This window comes from Apodemus sylvaticus, chromosome 2, assembly GCF_947179515.1.
Source record: "Apodemus sylvaticus chromosome 2, mApoSyl1.1, whole genome shotgun sequence".
Classification (NCBI taxonomy): Eukaryota; Metazoa; Chordata; class Mammalia; order Rodentia; family Muridae; genus Apodemus; species Apodemus sylvaticus.
Genome location: NC_067473.1, coordinates 155,164,876 through 155,181,448, shown reverse-complemented (window position 1 = coordinate 155,181,448; position 16,573 = coordinate 155,164,876). Strand labels below are relative to the sequence as shown.

Genomic DNA, 16,573 nt, shown 5'->3' with positions numbered 1-16,573 from the left:
GTTTCTATACAGTCTGTCTGGGATACAAATTTTATGTGCCTTGCCTTAAGGGGTCTTGTCCAGGCACCTTTTTAAAGATTAATTATATAAGTATATTGTAGCTGTCTCTCTAGCCTTTGGGTTAGCTTTCAAATACCTAAAGGTCAGTCATTTAGAAAATATATCCTTTGAAATTTGAATTACATTTACATAAATAATCATAAAAATTAAAAATTAGCAGTATTAAAAAGGAAACAATTTTAAGCAATTATAAGCCATGAGCTATATATATACTTACTATTATTAAAAGCTTTATTTTTAACATCTCAAAAATAGCTGCTATAGTATTTGTGCTGAAGCAGGAAGAAACTTAAAGGAATAAACATGTGATTGATAGTAACAAATTATCTTTTGGATAACAATTATTAATTTTGCCTAAAAAGGCTTGCCATGTAATAGATCAACCATTAATATTGATTAATTTGATTGCTGCTTGAAGCAAGGAAAAAATGTTTTGTACCTTGAAAACAGAGGTTTAAGACCTCCTGTGGCAAGCTTAAAATAAGGTTAATATAAGATAAAGCCAATTAATATATCCTAACAACCTTTGAAAATCATTTACTTAAAAAAATGTAAAGCCCATAGTTAGGAGCAAAGGCCTGTAACAAACATTTCATGAACATTATACACTGAAAAATCTAAGATCCTAGCTTCTTGTATTGAAACAGAAATAAACATTTTTCTCACATAAGGCAAGGCTATTAGCCATTCCTTGAGGCAAAAATCTTCTAATAAAATTTCTTTATTGTTTCTTTAAAGTTAGAACCAAATGCTTTTATAATTATCAGAATGTAAAGCAAAAAACAACCCTTTAAATCTATAATAACTTTGTATGGAGTAGACAGGCCAAATTTCAATGCCTTTATGCAGAGAGAGTTCAGGTTCTACATAGCCTTATTGACCTTTCATAGATTTGAACTGCATTTTAAACCACACCTGGATACATCTGTCAAGAATGTTTTATTTTTTTTAGCCAAACACTCCCTAGGTGGGGCCTGTAAGGCAGAAAGAATTTCTCATAAGCTTCCTCACTAGCTTCCCCTGAGGCAGCTCTAAGCTTTGCATTAATTCAAATGTAATTTTCCCCCCAAGGACCCACCTTGAGTCCTTGGCAAGGACATTGTATGAGGTCCCTCAAATGTAATATGTTCTAATCTGAGCCTTTTATCTAAGACCAGACCCAAATCCACCTGTCCTGCAAGGACATTTTGAGGATTAAACAACAAAATAAACCTGTACTTTCAGGGTTCCTGGAAAAATTCTACTCGCTGTTTCATAGTAGTCAAAGGAACCTGCTTGATATCAAATACATTTCCACTGAGATCTCCTTTTTAATCTTGGAAGGTTAAATTGTGCTTCTACCATTGTAGCCAATAAACTTGTGGAAAAGTGGCAATAGGTCTATAATGGCCACAGCTGTATCACTCTCAAAATTATCTTAATTACAAAATATGTTAAGAATTGTGACCCTTTAACCAGACTACAAATTTCAGCCAATGGCACACTGGCAAGAGCATAACTATAACTTTGGAAGCAAATCCCAATTCTAAACCATCTATTTCCTTTAAAATTAATGGCAAGCACATTATTTTTACAGCACAAGGTTTGTCTACCAGTTCTTATATTCAAGTGTACAACAGTGTGACTTATTAAAGATGCATTATTTTAAATCTTAATCTTTATAAGTCCAATCTCCAGGCCAAGATTCACACAAAACACCATGCCAATTTAGAAGCATCTTAAAGGCCTGTATTTCCTGGGTTGCACCATGCCACGTGTTGTTTAAAATGGCCACTACCCTAAACTACCAGTTTCAATTTAACTTTCCATTAGTAACATTATACCTTTTAAAAATCATGTCCAATGACTTATAAGCCAATACTCTATATAGTCAAGACATACAAAATGTACTCATTCCTTTAAGACCAATTGTAAACAAGAACAAAGCGTGAGTTGCATTAGGCCACGTGTAGCTAGTTAAGATGGCTCCAACATTGAATCACCAGTTTTAAATTAACCTTTTCTTAATAATGCAATACCTTTTAAATCATACCCAATTAATTTAAAATTCTTTAGTCAAGTTATGTAAAACCTTATACTGTTAAGACCAATTCGAAACAAAAAATAAAGCAATTACACAAATTTCATAAGTTAAACCAAAGTTTTCCCAAATCTTGAGGCTCCTGGGCTTTTCAAAGCAGCTTTTCCCTGAGTCATGTTTGACTCTTGGGTGAGTGAACTGCACCGCTGCGCGGCTTTAAATCAGGCACCTCTGTATTAACTGCAGCTAGGCTAGATTAAGAGATAGGCCACCAGCAGATGAAATCCTTACCAACTTTTCTTTTTAACATGAAACAAACAGTCATTCACACAAAAACACAGAGAGGACATAAATGTTCACATCGACAAATGGCCGGTGCACCAGGACAAACAAAGATACACAGAAAGAGAAGCACACTTGTTAAGCAATTACATCCATTTTCCTCTTAAAGCAGCTCTTGGAGGCTGCAGACATATGCCTATTTTTAAACCCTTTTCTTTTTCGCCTGAATCAGCTCTTAAGAGCTGTGGAAAAATGCCTAAAAAGTTCTTTCCCCATTTTCTACTGTCTGCCCCCTAAGTGCTGGGTCCATACTGCCTCACTTAGTCCGTATTCTCTAACACCTATAGGTGCTCACCATGCAGGATACCATCTTTTTCTGTTTTCCGCAAAGCTTCACCAAGACAGGGTCACCTCAGGAAGCCTTCTTGTACCTATCCCTGCATCTGGGCACCAATCTGATGTATTCCATAGTTGCCTGCAGCTATTATGAACTGGGTTGCTGGAAAAGAAGCTGAGGGATAGATGGGGAAGGGGTGAAAAAAAAGAAGGCCAGGGCGATATTTTACTGATCGAGGCCGAAACTTTAATGTCGGTCAGACCTTTTAACAGCTTGGGCAAACCCTTCCCCCCAGACTCTGGGCTGAGTTCCAGCAGAAGTTGTCTAGCTTCTCCTGGAGGTCCTTGTCTTGACTGCTCTGGCAGCTGGGTGGGTCACCTGCTTAATTCAGGAATTCGTAGACTTGGAGGAACAATGAGCTTAATCTTCACTCTGAGCTTCTCCACCCTAGGATAAAATTTCCTGCTGTAACCTACTTCCCTATTGTGCCCTAATGTCAGATTCCTGACCGAAGCCAGGGATTGTCCTTAGCCAATGTCAAGTTCCTATCATGTGTATGACTCCCCAATATGGCTCTGTACAATGTTTCTTGATTTTATGATAGTGTGTAAATGATGTCAGCTTTCACACTCTGAAGACAATGTGAAACTCTTAATTCTAATAGAGAAAAGCATTTTCTATGGAGACTGTTTGCTCTCTCAGGAGACTCTATCCACTGATCTGTTGGATATCCTCAGGGTAAACCTGTCTGTGTTTCCCATGTGACTCTTCCTAATCTTGCATCCATGTTGTTTTACCTGAACATAGTGAAGAGGACAAAATCATCCCAAGAATGAGAACATTATGTAAAAAATTGTCTTCTTTGTCGGGCTCTTCTTCACCCGAAAAACAGAGACAATGAAATTTCTGTTACAGAACTCATGATTGTTGAAATTAATTTATATTGAATAAGGAGTCAGCCTCCATATGACAGAGAAGAATCACAATTTTAAACATTGGTTAATTTTGTTAATCATTCGCTGTCCTGTTACTTTCTTTTTTAAAAAAATGAAAAAACCTGTGATTTAAAGAAACATCCAGTAGACACACCTAAAGTCACCTCTACTTGGCAACTATCTAACCTTTGATGGCTGGTTTCATTGTATCTAGTTGACTCCAAGGATTGCAGGGACAGGTGATTAAATTGCAGAAGCCATAGTATGGTGAAATGCACTGACTTTACACCCCTTTTTGAATATTCCAACATAATTCATTTTACACAAATCACAACAAACTCATTTCTCTTAAAGAGGAAATCATTTAAAGAACTTCTTTCTCAAAGGGCCACCTGACCTCAGTAGAATCATATGGCATTTGGGAAGAAACATACATCCTAGTAAGCCAGCACTGGATTGAAAAATTTCCATAACCCCCATCATTTTGCCTGTGGAGCTCCAGTATGTAGGTGTGAAAAAAATCCACACACTGCAGAAAACCAGCATGCTGAATGTGATTGTTTTTGCCTCATTGAAGGTGTCCGATAGCCTTCTATCCAGAACAGAAATAAGCAAGATGAGATTGACCAGAAATCCCAAGTACCCCAGAACACAATAGAAGGCAAGGGTGGATCTCTCATTACTCCAGAGGTTGATTTGCCCAAACTCTGACTGGATGTCCACATCAGGAAAAGGGGAATATGTTCCCAGCCAGATTGCACAGATGCACACTTGAATAATGGAGCCACAGCAGACTATAGCATTTGAGAGTCAGATCACCATCCACATTTGCAAGGTGCTTCCTGATTTGATGGCTTTGAAGGCCTCAACCACAATGAAGTTCTTTGCCAAGAGAGCAGAAAGAGCAACAGAAAACACAACCCCAAAATCATTTGTCTCAAGACACAAGTGATTGTTCTAGGTTGGCCAATAAACAACAATGAGCAAAAGAAACAGAGCATTAGAGAAACAGGGAGAAGATAACTAAGATTTCTGTTATTTGTTCTGACAACAGGTATGTCTCGATAGTGGATAAATAATCCTAAAATCATAGCTGAAAGGGCAGATAAACTAATGGCCAGGGAGGATGAAACAGCTCCCAGAGTATCTTCATGGGACAAAAATGCAGTAATTTTAGAAAGAAAATGATTTGTCTGCTTATTTGGATACTGATCTTCCGGACACTTGATGCATTGATCCATATCTGGAAGGGAGGTATATTGGGTTGTTATATTCTACCCATCACTCTTCACACGTATATATGAGCCATATATCTTACACAGAACATTTGTTGAATTTTGAAGAAAATGTTCCTGGTTTGTTGCAGACTGAAGTCTGCCACAGGAAAACCAGGATTCTTTGGTCCAGGAAATGACAAACTAACATGACCACAGAGGTGGTTTGAAATCTGAAAATATTTTTTGGGTATCTCCCAAAGTCCAGTCAAGTTAAGCATCACATACATCTGTAAAAGGCTAGCTAAGCTTTCTCAGGCAATACAGGGTGTTTACCCAAAGGCCAGGGCACATGCAGCTAAACTGCATCTTCATCTTAGTCTTATTGTCTCATCAGCCGAGGAACTGAAGAAAGAGGTTTCCGGTGCCTAACCTCCTGGCAAAAACAGCGGCATTGTAGAGCTTGGGAAGCTGTCTGGCTCACGCTGTCTTTCAAGAATCCTTCTGCCTAGTCTGCCCGCTTCATTCTTCTCTGTGCCATGCCCAGGGTGCTATAAGTCCCCCGAGGTCCCTCGGCAATCAGTTCCCTGTAGTTCCTAGCCTCACTCTAGGCCCCGGGTGATTAGCTGAATCAGCTCCAGCCTCTAGCCCTCAGCCTAAATGAACTAACTAACTCATTCCTCCTCTGAGTTTCTCTCTCTATAAAAAGTATCCATTGCCTCTCTGAGGCACAAATTGAGTCTTCATGAGTATTAAGTATGAATTGTATCCTGAATCACACCTGGATAAGCTAAGGTTGTTTTGCTCAAGGACTCCTTGGGTGGGGCCTGTAACAAAAGGCAGTTCCTCATAAACTTCCTTTGTTATTCAGGTGGGCCTGAGTTAGTCTGTCTGCATAACAAGCAAAATCAAGAGTTAAAGGCAAAACTGGATTAACTTGTGGGGAAAGGTAGCTATGGAACTAGGTACCAGCTCAACTGTAAATTCTTACTACCTGGCCAAACAGCCCTTAGTATTAAAAGGTTCTTCAGATGTAAATCTCCTTGGTCTGGCCTATTGTTTGGAATTCACCTGCCCTGAAAGGCAATGACTAGAAAACCAAAAAAGAACTTAGGACTAGAATTTCTAGAATGTCTTTTCTATCATAATAACGTAAATGATTGGAGCAAAGCAAAACAGATTTTTTTGGCTACAAGATGGATTCTTATATATCTATATTTGCTTGGTTCCAGCCATAAAGAAAAAGAGAGTTTTTAGAATTGCTGAATGAGATATTTCAGCTTCTGATTATATGGAATGTTCCATTCTTTCCAGGAGACATTTTTCACCTCTGTCTGTAAAACACTTTTACAGGCTTTACTGGGCAACCACGGCAATGGTTTTATTAAGTGAGCCATATTATTGAAAAACATTAGATGAATAAGTTTTTTTTATGAGAGAAAGATACAGATAAGCTATATCATGTTCTGAAAGTGAGTGGACTTGAACAATATGAGAAAATCAGAAATATAGAAATGATGTTGAGGGGAAATCAGACAATATGAAAATTATATTTGATTATATATGAAATAAAAAGTTCATTTTGAAGCTTTTAGTGTTTTTCTTTTTGTTCCCTTTGTTTATTAAAGTTTTATTACTTGAAAATATAATATATGCATATTGTGTTTTGATCAAATCTACCATTAATTTCTGCAACTCTCCCTCTCTCTCACTCCAAAAATTATTTCTCCCAACTTTCCTTGTTTTTCATTTTTTATTTTTAACCCATTCAGTTCTCATAATGCTGCTAGTATGCATATCAATATTGGACCATCTACCATAACATGGGCAGCCTATCAGGGCAACATACCTGAAAAAACAAAGAAACAAATAAATAAACAAATCACCACCTGACTTTAACCATCAGCCATCAACTGCCAATAGCTTCTAGCTAGGAGTGAAAGTTTGTGATCCTGTTCCCCATCCGTGTTGGTATTTTGTCTGGCTTGATTTTGCTTGACCTGGTGCATGCCTCTGTGAAGTTTATGTGCTCCAGGACCCTATCATTTCTGACAAATTCTGCTTCCCTACAGATAACCTCTCTGTGGCTCTCAAGACCTGTTTGACTTATCTACCTCAATGATCCTTGGTGCTCTTATCCCTCAGAGCTCTTGGTTGTTATTATATGGAAGGTTCCAGGAGACATCTAGAAGAAGCTAAAAACTAGCAGGTGACCTTCTGAGATGGTTTCACCATGGACTGTGAAGTCAAAGTGGATTTGCCCTTCTAAGGAAGACTGAAGGAACAACATATAAAGAAAGATTCCTACTATTAATATGCTTTTCCTGTTATTATACATACACATACACAGAGACATATATATATCACTAAGTATTAGCCCTTTAGGGAAGATTTCTGCAGATGAAGGAAAATGTACTGTCTTGTAGTAATTCTATATAGATAAATAGTTGATTTCTTAATTCTTAATGATGATTTTGTAAGAATTCCTGAAATTATACTAGCAAATATAAAGTCCCATATAATAAGACTGTTATTAAGTCATCTCTGATAGTAAAACTGCAATGTGAACTCTGCAAGTCTTCAAGTGTCATCAGTTAATTGAATCTGAGATAGGAAGCAGGCATCTCTAACTTAGAACACATTCCAAGAGGTTGTAAAAAATAAACCAAAGGTCATGAAAAGAGAACTAATGATTTAATGTAAGTGCAAGGACAGAAGACATACTATATTATGGGGTTATCTGCACAAAACTTCAATAATAACTTTGTCACAAAAAAATTCTGAATTTAGTACTACAATGAACTTGTACTACTAATGACACATAATGAATGTTAAGTTCTAATGGATACATATGAAACCAATCTTTGTTATAAACTTGTAATCCAATTTATTATTTGAATTTATGTTAGAACTTTTAGTGAACTTTTATTTAAAAAAAAAAAGTGATGGTTGGAAAAACCTTGTGATCTATTCCTGTAGAAATGGTATGGAAAACTAGGAATGAATACCTTGTAGGCCATTATTACATTAAGGCAGGAGGAGAGAGCAAGATAAGAAGGACAGCAGAGAAGAATAACTTAGAAAATAAAAAGAAACATAGAAATTAAAAGGGAACTTAGAAATTAAAATGGAACTTAGAAATAAAGAAGAACTTTGGGAGAGAGAATTTTTGGAGGAAAGAATTTTTTTGAAAAGTACTTAGAAATAAAGATTAAAATCACTTTTTAGAGTATCACTTTTCTTCCTGAGATTTTCACTAGGAGATTGAAGAGTCATAACCTCCAAATTCCTGCAAAGAACAAAAGCAACTTTACTAAATCCCCAGCTGTTTTACTATGAGGTACTAAATGCCAGAGGCTACAGTTTCTAGTCTAAGAGGAAATGAGAAAAGCAGGCTGGCTACCACTGCATAGTAACTTAGACTTAAGACTGGTAAATGTTTCAGTATTAAAAAGCAGCCCTAAATATCTCAGAAGATCAAGTCTCCCTCACCCCAATACTTTTTTTTCCTCCTCAGCTATCTCCAAGAGAAAACCAGACTTCCAGAGCAGGCCTCTGACAGGAACACCTAGAAACTAAAACTTCCTAACATTTACTGACATCTATGTTTAGGAACTGTGGTATTTCATTTTGTTTCTTTGATTTCAATGGATATATCATTGTTTTAGAAATAATGCTGAAGGAAATACATTTCAGGTGAATAATGTTTCTTAAAATAAAAATGCTCACTTTGGTGATTTCTTTAATATCCTTCCTTGATTGAAATTTGGTTAGAAGTCTATTTAAGAAAAAATAATTTTTCACTTAATTTTCAATAAATGTTTATTACATATATTTAAGTTACCTGAGGTTCCTGAAGTTTAACAGAAAAATTTATTTTCTTTACATACTGTCTTTTAAAAAGGACACAGGTAAATGGAAGTCTTTCTGTTGTGATCATAAAAAGAGAAAGAGGCTAGAGAATATATTCTATAGGTGATGTGGCAAAAGGGTTATGCCTCAGTGGACCCATGCCAAGGCATCCCTTCCCCCTGAGGGCCCAGAAACACACAAATATAGTATAGAATAGAGTTTATTCAGGGCATGGGAGGGGAGTTAAGTGGCTAGTAGAGGCAGAGAAAGGCAGAGAGAGGAAAAGAGTAGAAAAACAGAGACTGGCCATGACCATGTGGAGAGGGGGGAGGGAGGAGAGCCCAAGAGGGGGGCAAGAGAGAAGCTGAGAGTGAGAGAATGAGAGATGGAAGAGCAAGAGAAGGGGTTGAGTAGCCCCTTTTATAGTAGGTCAGGCCTACCTGGCTATTGCCAGGTAACAGTGGGGAGGGGCATACTTGGCTATTGCCAGGTAACTGTGAGGAAGAACTTAGACAGAATCCTAACATTTTGAATATTTAAGACAAATGCAGTGGAATGGGAAGTTTTATTCACTAAGCTCAGACTTCATTCACTCTGAAAGACACTTGCATGGGACCCATCTGTAATTAGAAAAATAACTACAGCAAGGCACCATACTGTATACCCATATTTCTAGAGCTCAGGAGGGTTACCAACCAGCCTTGTCTATATACCACATTCCTGGCCAGACCAGACAGATTTTACAGTGAGGCCTTGTCTCAAAATGAAAGAAAAGAAAATAAGAATAAAACAAAACAAAACAAAATAAGGAAGGAGGGAGGGAAAACAATTGCATATTCAACTGTGAGTTTATATGTCACAAAAAATTTCTAAAAATAGCAGTCAAATATTAAATATTCTCTACTGTTACTCTCTCTTCCAAAGACAAATTCAAACCAGGTATTTCTACTGGTAAACACAGGTTGTTTTCAGGGATAGTCATTTCTTCATGGTCATGATCCAAAGTCAATGTGCTTAGCTATCATTTCTGCTCATTCTCTCCTTTGATTTTGAAAAATATATCATTTGACATAAGGAGCTAGACATTAGTGGTTTGAAGAAAAATGATACATAGGAAATAAAACTGGTTGAACTCCCATAGAAGAATAGATGTAATGTTCTGAGAAGCAAATAACAAATTATTAGCAGTCACTGAGATGTCAGTGGACCATAGAACTCAGACTGAATATATTTTTAAGGGTATATAGCGAGCCCTGATTGAATTTAGTAATGAAACATTTTTGTGGTGATAATTTCATGATCTGTGGATACAACTGGGTCTAGAGCACATGCCTAGCATATAAAAGGTTCTATTCCAAGAACAAAAATGTCCTAAATGCATGATGATGATAGGAATATTTTCTCAGAATTATTTAGTACAATGAGATTATATCACTCAATTAAACTCATGAACTTCAGTAAATGTTAACTTGCACACTTGCAAAATGCTTTTTCCAAATTAATATTTTAAGGCATAGGACAAAAAATATTGTTCAAGATTATGAAAAGTATAAGTATTGAAGTTCAGAAATAATGGATTTCAATACTCAGTAGATGTAAGACTATGAAGAAAAAGAGATTCAGTCATATATACTTGGAAATGTCAAGCCATCTATTGATGGCACAATAAATACTGCTATGGGGTAAAGAGGAAAGATTGCCACAGCATATTAGGTAAAAGTAAAGGTACCTTAAAGAGATGGTATTCCCAGAGAGTATGAAGTGGATATATTTTCTTGTCTTTTTATCTATCAATATATTACTTCTCTAAGAAAATGATGGTATTTGAAATTCATAGAGTACACAGCAAGGCATGTCCTTAGAAGTATGGCTGGTGTGTTACACTGGCATCAGTAGGTGGCATAGAGGAGAGAGACAAAGGCTATCTTCAGTGTTCTGGCCTATGATTAGTAGCCTAACACTCCCTGAAGAAAAAAGGTTGAGAGACTGAGAGTCCAGTGCTTCAGAGGTACCAATAACTCCCAGAATATGGAGTAAGCCAGAGACTAGAAGAACCCTTTCTAGGACTGAGGGCCCCAGTCCTGATGAGGAGGGAGTCTAAGATGACCACCAAACTGGTGCCATCTGGCCTGGACAATGAGCTAGCCTGTGGACAGTGAGATGACCATGAGGTGGGCACCATGCAGACCAAGGGAGGGGCTGCCGGCCATGCCAGAGATAATGCTTGGCTGATACCATAAAGTTCAAGGAGGAAACAGCTCCTGAGTCTACTCCTAAGATGACCCCAGACACTCAGAGACACAGGGCACCACAAAAAATGAGGTATTAGATTGTAGAGAAATGGAAGAGAAAGAGGGGGAGAATGGCTGTGGAGACAAGAACTGGAGACTCTAGGGTAGTGAGAATCAGCAATCAGGAACAAGGTGTTGCCACTTAGCATTATGATTGGGTCCTGGCCTGTGCTGCTATTGGATGCTACATGTGGTAGTAGTCTTCAGCAGCAGGATTCTGTTAAAAACGCCATACAGAATACAGATGTCCCTGGTCTGAACAATTACCTAGGGACGTATTGCTCTCTCTCTCTCTCTCTCTCTCTCTCTCTCTCTCTCTCTCTCTCTCTCTCTCTCTCTCTCTCAAGATATTTGCTTCATTTACATTTCAAATGGCATCCCCTTTCCATCTTACCCTTTCATAAACCTCATATCCCATCCTGCCTCCCCCTGCTTACCCCCCTCCCAGTTTCCTGACTTGCATTCCCCTATTCTGGGGAATCAGGAATGGAGCTTTCACAGGACCAATGGCTCTCCTCTCATTGATGTCTGAAATGGTCATCTTCTGCTACATATGAACCTGGAGCCATGGGTCCCTCCATGTGTAATCTTTGGTTGGTAGTTTAGTCCCTGGGAGCTCTGGGGCTACTGGTTGGTACATATTATTGTTCCTCCTGTGGAGCTGAAAACCTCTTCAGCTCCTTGGGTCCTTTCTCTAGCACCTTCATTGGGGATCCTATGCTCATTCTATTGGTTGGCTGTGAGCCATGGGTATTTTGATCCACTTTCCAAAGAAGATCAAAGTTTCCACACTTTGGTCATCCTTCTTCTTGATCTTCATGTGGTCTGTGAGTTGTATCTAGGGTATTCCAAGATTTGGGCTAATATCCACTTATCAGTGAATGCATACCATGTATGCTCTTTTGTGATTGGGTTACCTCATTCATGATGATAGTGTCTAACTCCATCCATTTGCCTAAGAATTTCATGAATTCATTGTTTTTAAAAACTGATTAGTACTCCATTGTATAAATGTACCACATTTACTGAATCTATTCCTCTGTTGAGGGACATCTAGGTTCTTTCCAACTTCTGGATATTATAAATAAGGAAGCTATGAACATAGTGGAGCATGTGTCCTTATCACATGTTGGAGTATCTTCTGGGTATATGCCCAGGAATGATATAGCTGGGTCCTTTGGTAGTACTATATCTAATTTCCTGAGGAACCACCAAACTGATTTCCAGAATGGTCGTACCAACTTTCAATCCCACCAGCAATGGAGGAGTGTTCCCCTTGATCCACATCCTCTCCAGCAACTGCATTCTACTGAGTTTTTTGTCTAAACCATTCTGACTGTTCTGAGGTGGAATGTCTGGGTTCTTTTGATTTGCATTTCCCTGGTAACTAAGGATGTTGAACATTTCTTTAGGTGCTTCACAGCCATTTGAGTTTCCTCAGTTGTGAATTCTCTGTATATATCTGTACCCTATTTTTAATGGGGTTATTTGACTCTCTGGAGTATAACTTCTTGAGTTCTTTGTATACATTGGATATTAGCCCTCTATTGGATGTAGGATTCATAAAGATCTTTTCCCAATCTATTAGTAGCCATTTTATCCTATTGACAATGCACTTTGCCTCATAGAAACTTTGCAGTTTTATGATGTCCCATTTGTCGATACTTGTTCTTAGAACATAAGCCATTGGTGTTCTGTTCAGGAAATTTTCCCCTGTGCCCATATGCTCCAGGTTCTTCCCCACTTTCTCTTCTATTAGATTCAGTGTATTTGGTTTTATGTGGAGGTTCTTGATCCACTTGGACTTGAGCTTTGTACAGGGAGATAAGAATGGATCAATTTGCATTCTACCTGTTGACTGCCAATAGACCCAGCACTACTTGTTGAAAATGCTGTCTTTTTTCAACTGGATGGCTTCACCTCCTTTGTCAAATATCATGTGACCATAGGTGTGTGGGTTGATTTCTGGGTTAGAGATGGAATTATGTTTGTGCCACTGTCTTATTTTGTGGTTTTTTTGTAGGAAAATTAATTTCTTGCTTTCTCTTTGGTGTAGTTTCCCTCCTTGTATTGGAACTTTTCCTTTTTACTATTGCTTAATATATCTTAACATCAATGAACTGAATTCCCCCAATAAAAAGACATAAACTAACAGACTGCATACATAAACAGGACCCAACATTTTGCTACATCCAGGAAGCATACCTCTGTGAAAAATACAGACACTATCTCAGAGTAAAAGGCTGGGAAAACATTTTCTAAGCAAATAGTCTCAAGGAACAAGCTGGAGTACCCATCCTAATATCGAATATAATTGACATTCAACTAGATGCTATCAAAAAAGATGGGGGAGGACACTTTATACTAACCAAAATAAATATCTACCAAGATGAACTCTCAAGTCTGAACATCTATGCCCCAAATGCAAGGACACCCACATTTGTAAAAGAAATGTCATTAAAAGCTCAAAGCACACCCTGAAACTTACACAATAATAGTGGGAGACCTAAACACCCTACTCTCACCAATCAGCCCGTCATGGAAACAGTATTTAAACAAAAACATAGTAAAACTTACAGAAGTTATAAATCAAATGGATTTAACAGATATCTATAGAACATTTCACCATAAAATGAAAGAATATACCTTCTCAGTACCTCACAGTACCTTCTCAAACACTGACCATTTAATCAGACACAAAAGAATTCTCAAGCAATACAAGAAGATTGAAATACTCCCATGCATCCTATCAGATTATGATTGAGAAAGCTGATCTTCAATAACAAAAGAAACCCCATATATATATATATATATATATATATATATATATATATATATATATATGATGAACAACTGTTCACTAACTGATAACTGGGTCAGGGAAGAAATAAAGGAAGAAATTGAAGACATTTGAAGACATTTTAGAATTTAATGAAAATGAAGTCATAACATACTAAGACACAATGAAAGCAGTTCTAAAAGAAAAACCCATAGCTCTGAGTGCCTCCATAAAGAAAACAAAGACAGCATAAAACAGTAGCTTAGCAGTACATCTGAAAGCTAAACTGCATGGTATTGGCACAGACAAAGAAAGTTAGATCAAAGGAATAGAATTGAAGACCCAGATCTAAACCCACATACCATAGGGTCACCTGATCTTTGACAAAGGAAACAAAACCATCCATTTTTTTAAAAGACAGCACAATCAACACATGGTGCTGGCTCAGGTGGTGGTCAGCATGTAGAAGATTACAAATTCACCCATTCGTATCTCCTTTACAATGCCAAAGTCCATGTGGATCAAGAACCTCCACATAAAACAAGATACACTGAATCTAATAGAAGACAAAGTGAGAAAGAGCCTTGAACATATCTGTTCAGATGAAATTTTCATGAACAGAACACAAACAACTCAGGCTCTAAGACCAACTATAGACAAAAGAGATCTCATAAACTTAAAATGTTTCCATAAGGCAAGGGGCAGTGTCAATGGGACAAAAGGGCAACCTCCAGATTGGAAAATATCTTTACCAATCCTATATCAAAAAGATGGATAATGTTCAATATATACAAAGACCTCAAGAAGTTAGACTTCAGTGAATCAAATAACTATTAAAAAAAATGGCATATAGAGCTATAAAAAAATTCTCACCCGAAGAACCATGAATGGCTGAGAGGCACCTAAAGAAATGTTCAGCATCCTTAATCATCAGGGAAATGCAAATCAAAATGATCCTGAGCTTCCACCTCACTCCAGTGAGAATGGTTAAGATCAAAACACAGGTGACAGCACATGCTGACTGGATGTAGAGAAAGATGATCACTTCTCAATTGCTGGTGGGATTGCAAGCTGGTACATCCTCTCTGAAAATCAATCTGACAGTTCCTCAGAAAATTGGAAATAGCTCTACCTGAATACCAAACTATCCCACTGCTGATCATATTCCCAAAAGATAGCAAGGACACATGCTCCACTATGTTCCTAGCAGTCTTATTTATAATAGCCAGAAGCTGGAAAGAACCCAGATGTCCCTCAACAGAGGAATGGATACAGAAAATGTGGAACATCTACACAATGGAGTACTACTCAACTATTATAAACAACGACTTTAGGAAATTCACAGATAAATGGATGGAACTAGAAAATATCATCCTGAGAAGAGAATCCTCACATCCATATTCGCTGTCTGCCGAGGCAGAAGAGCTTCACTAGGTACTGTATCACCCTGAGCTTCAGATCTCTGGGGGTGCAAACCGACAGAGGTCTGCCTGCACTCAGGAACTGAGCACATAGGCGGTTCTGTCTGCCAGACCTCCGGGCATGGGGTCTGTGTCCTGTCTGGAGAGCAGCAGAGGGAGAGAATCCCCGCAGCCATATTCGCTGCCTGCTGGGGCAGAAAAGCATCACTAGGTACTGTATGACCCCAAGCTTTAGATCTCTGGGGGCGCAAACCAACAGGGGTCTGCCTGCACCCAGGACCTGAGCACACAGGTGGTTCATCACCCAGCTGGTAAGTCATGCGGCCTGTGTCCCGCATGGAGAGCAGCAGAGGGAGCAACTCCCCTTGGCCATATTCGTGGCCTGCCAGGGCAGATCAGTATTATTAGGTACTATATTATCCTGAGCTTAAAATCTCTGGGGGTGCAAATCTCCAGGGGTCTGCCTGCACCCAGGACCTGAGAACATAGGTGGTTTATCTGCAAGCCAGTCGGTCGTGGGGACTGTGTCCTATGTGAGAATCAACAGAGGGAGTGACCCCCCCCCCCACACACACACACACCATCTTTGCTCCATAACAGAGCAGTCTGGTTCACCTTGACAACCCAAGTATAACATTTCTTGAGGCAAGACTGAGCAGGGCTCCAAAGGCACAAAAGAGGAAGTCAGCATATCAGTAATCTATGCCAGAGGAAACTCAGTCATCCAGTGTCACGGAAATAGCCTTAAAGGTCCACAGTAGGTTGAAGCACCAGCCAGTGACAATAAGACTATCGAACACCAGTGAGAATTAGATGGCTAAAGGCAAGCGTAGGAACATTACTAACAGAAACCAAGGCATTATGGCAGCATCTGAACCCAATTCTCCAACAATAGCAAATCCTAGATACCCCAACACACCAGAAAAAGAAGAGTTGGATTTAAAATCACTGGTAAGGATGTTGTTAGAGGTACACATGAAGGACGTAAATACATCTCTTAAAGAAATTCAGAAGAAAAATGATGAAAAGCTAGAAGCCCTTACAAGGGAACCACAAAAATCACTTAAAGAAATTCAGGACAATATGGGTCAGAAGTTTGTAGCCAATAAGGAGGAAATGCAAAAATCACTTAAAGAAATACAGGAGAACTTTGATCAACAGGCAGAAGTCATGAAAGAGGAAACACAAAAATCTCTCAAAGAATTAGAGAAAAACACAAATAAGCAATTGACGGAACTGAGCAAAAACTTCCAGGATCTAAAAACAGAAGTAGAAAAAAACTAAGAAAGCACAAAGGTAGACAACTTTGGAGACAGAAAACCTTGGGAAGAAATCAGGGACCATAGATGCAAATATCAACAACAGAATACAAGAGATAGAAG

At 38.4% G+C, this 16,573-nt stretch overlaps 1 pseudogene; it reads left to right on the top strand.

The window, feature by feature from the left end:
• The first annotated feature begins 10,551 nt into the window (after positions 1-10,551).
• LOC127679601 (uncharacterized) lies at positions 10,552-10,662 on the top strand (annotated as a pseudogene).
• The last annotated feature ends 5,911 nt before the right edge of the window (positions 10,663-16,573 follow it).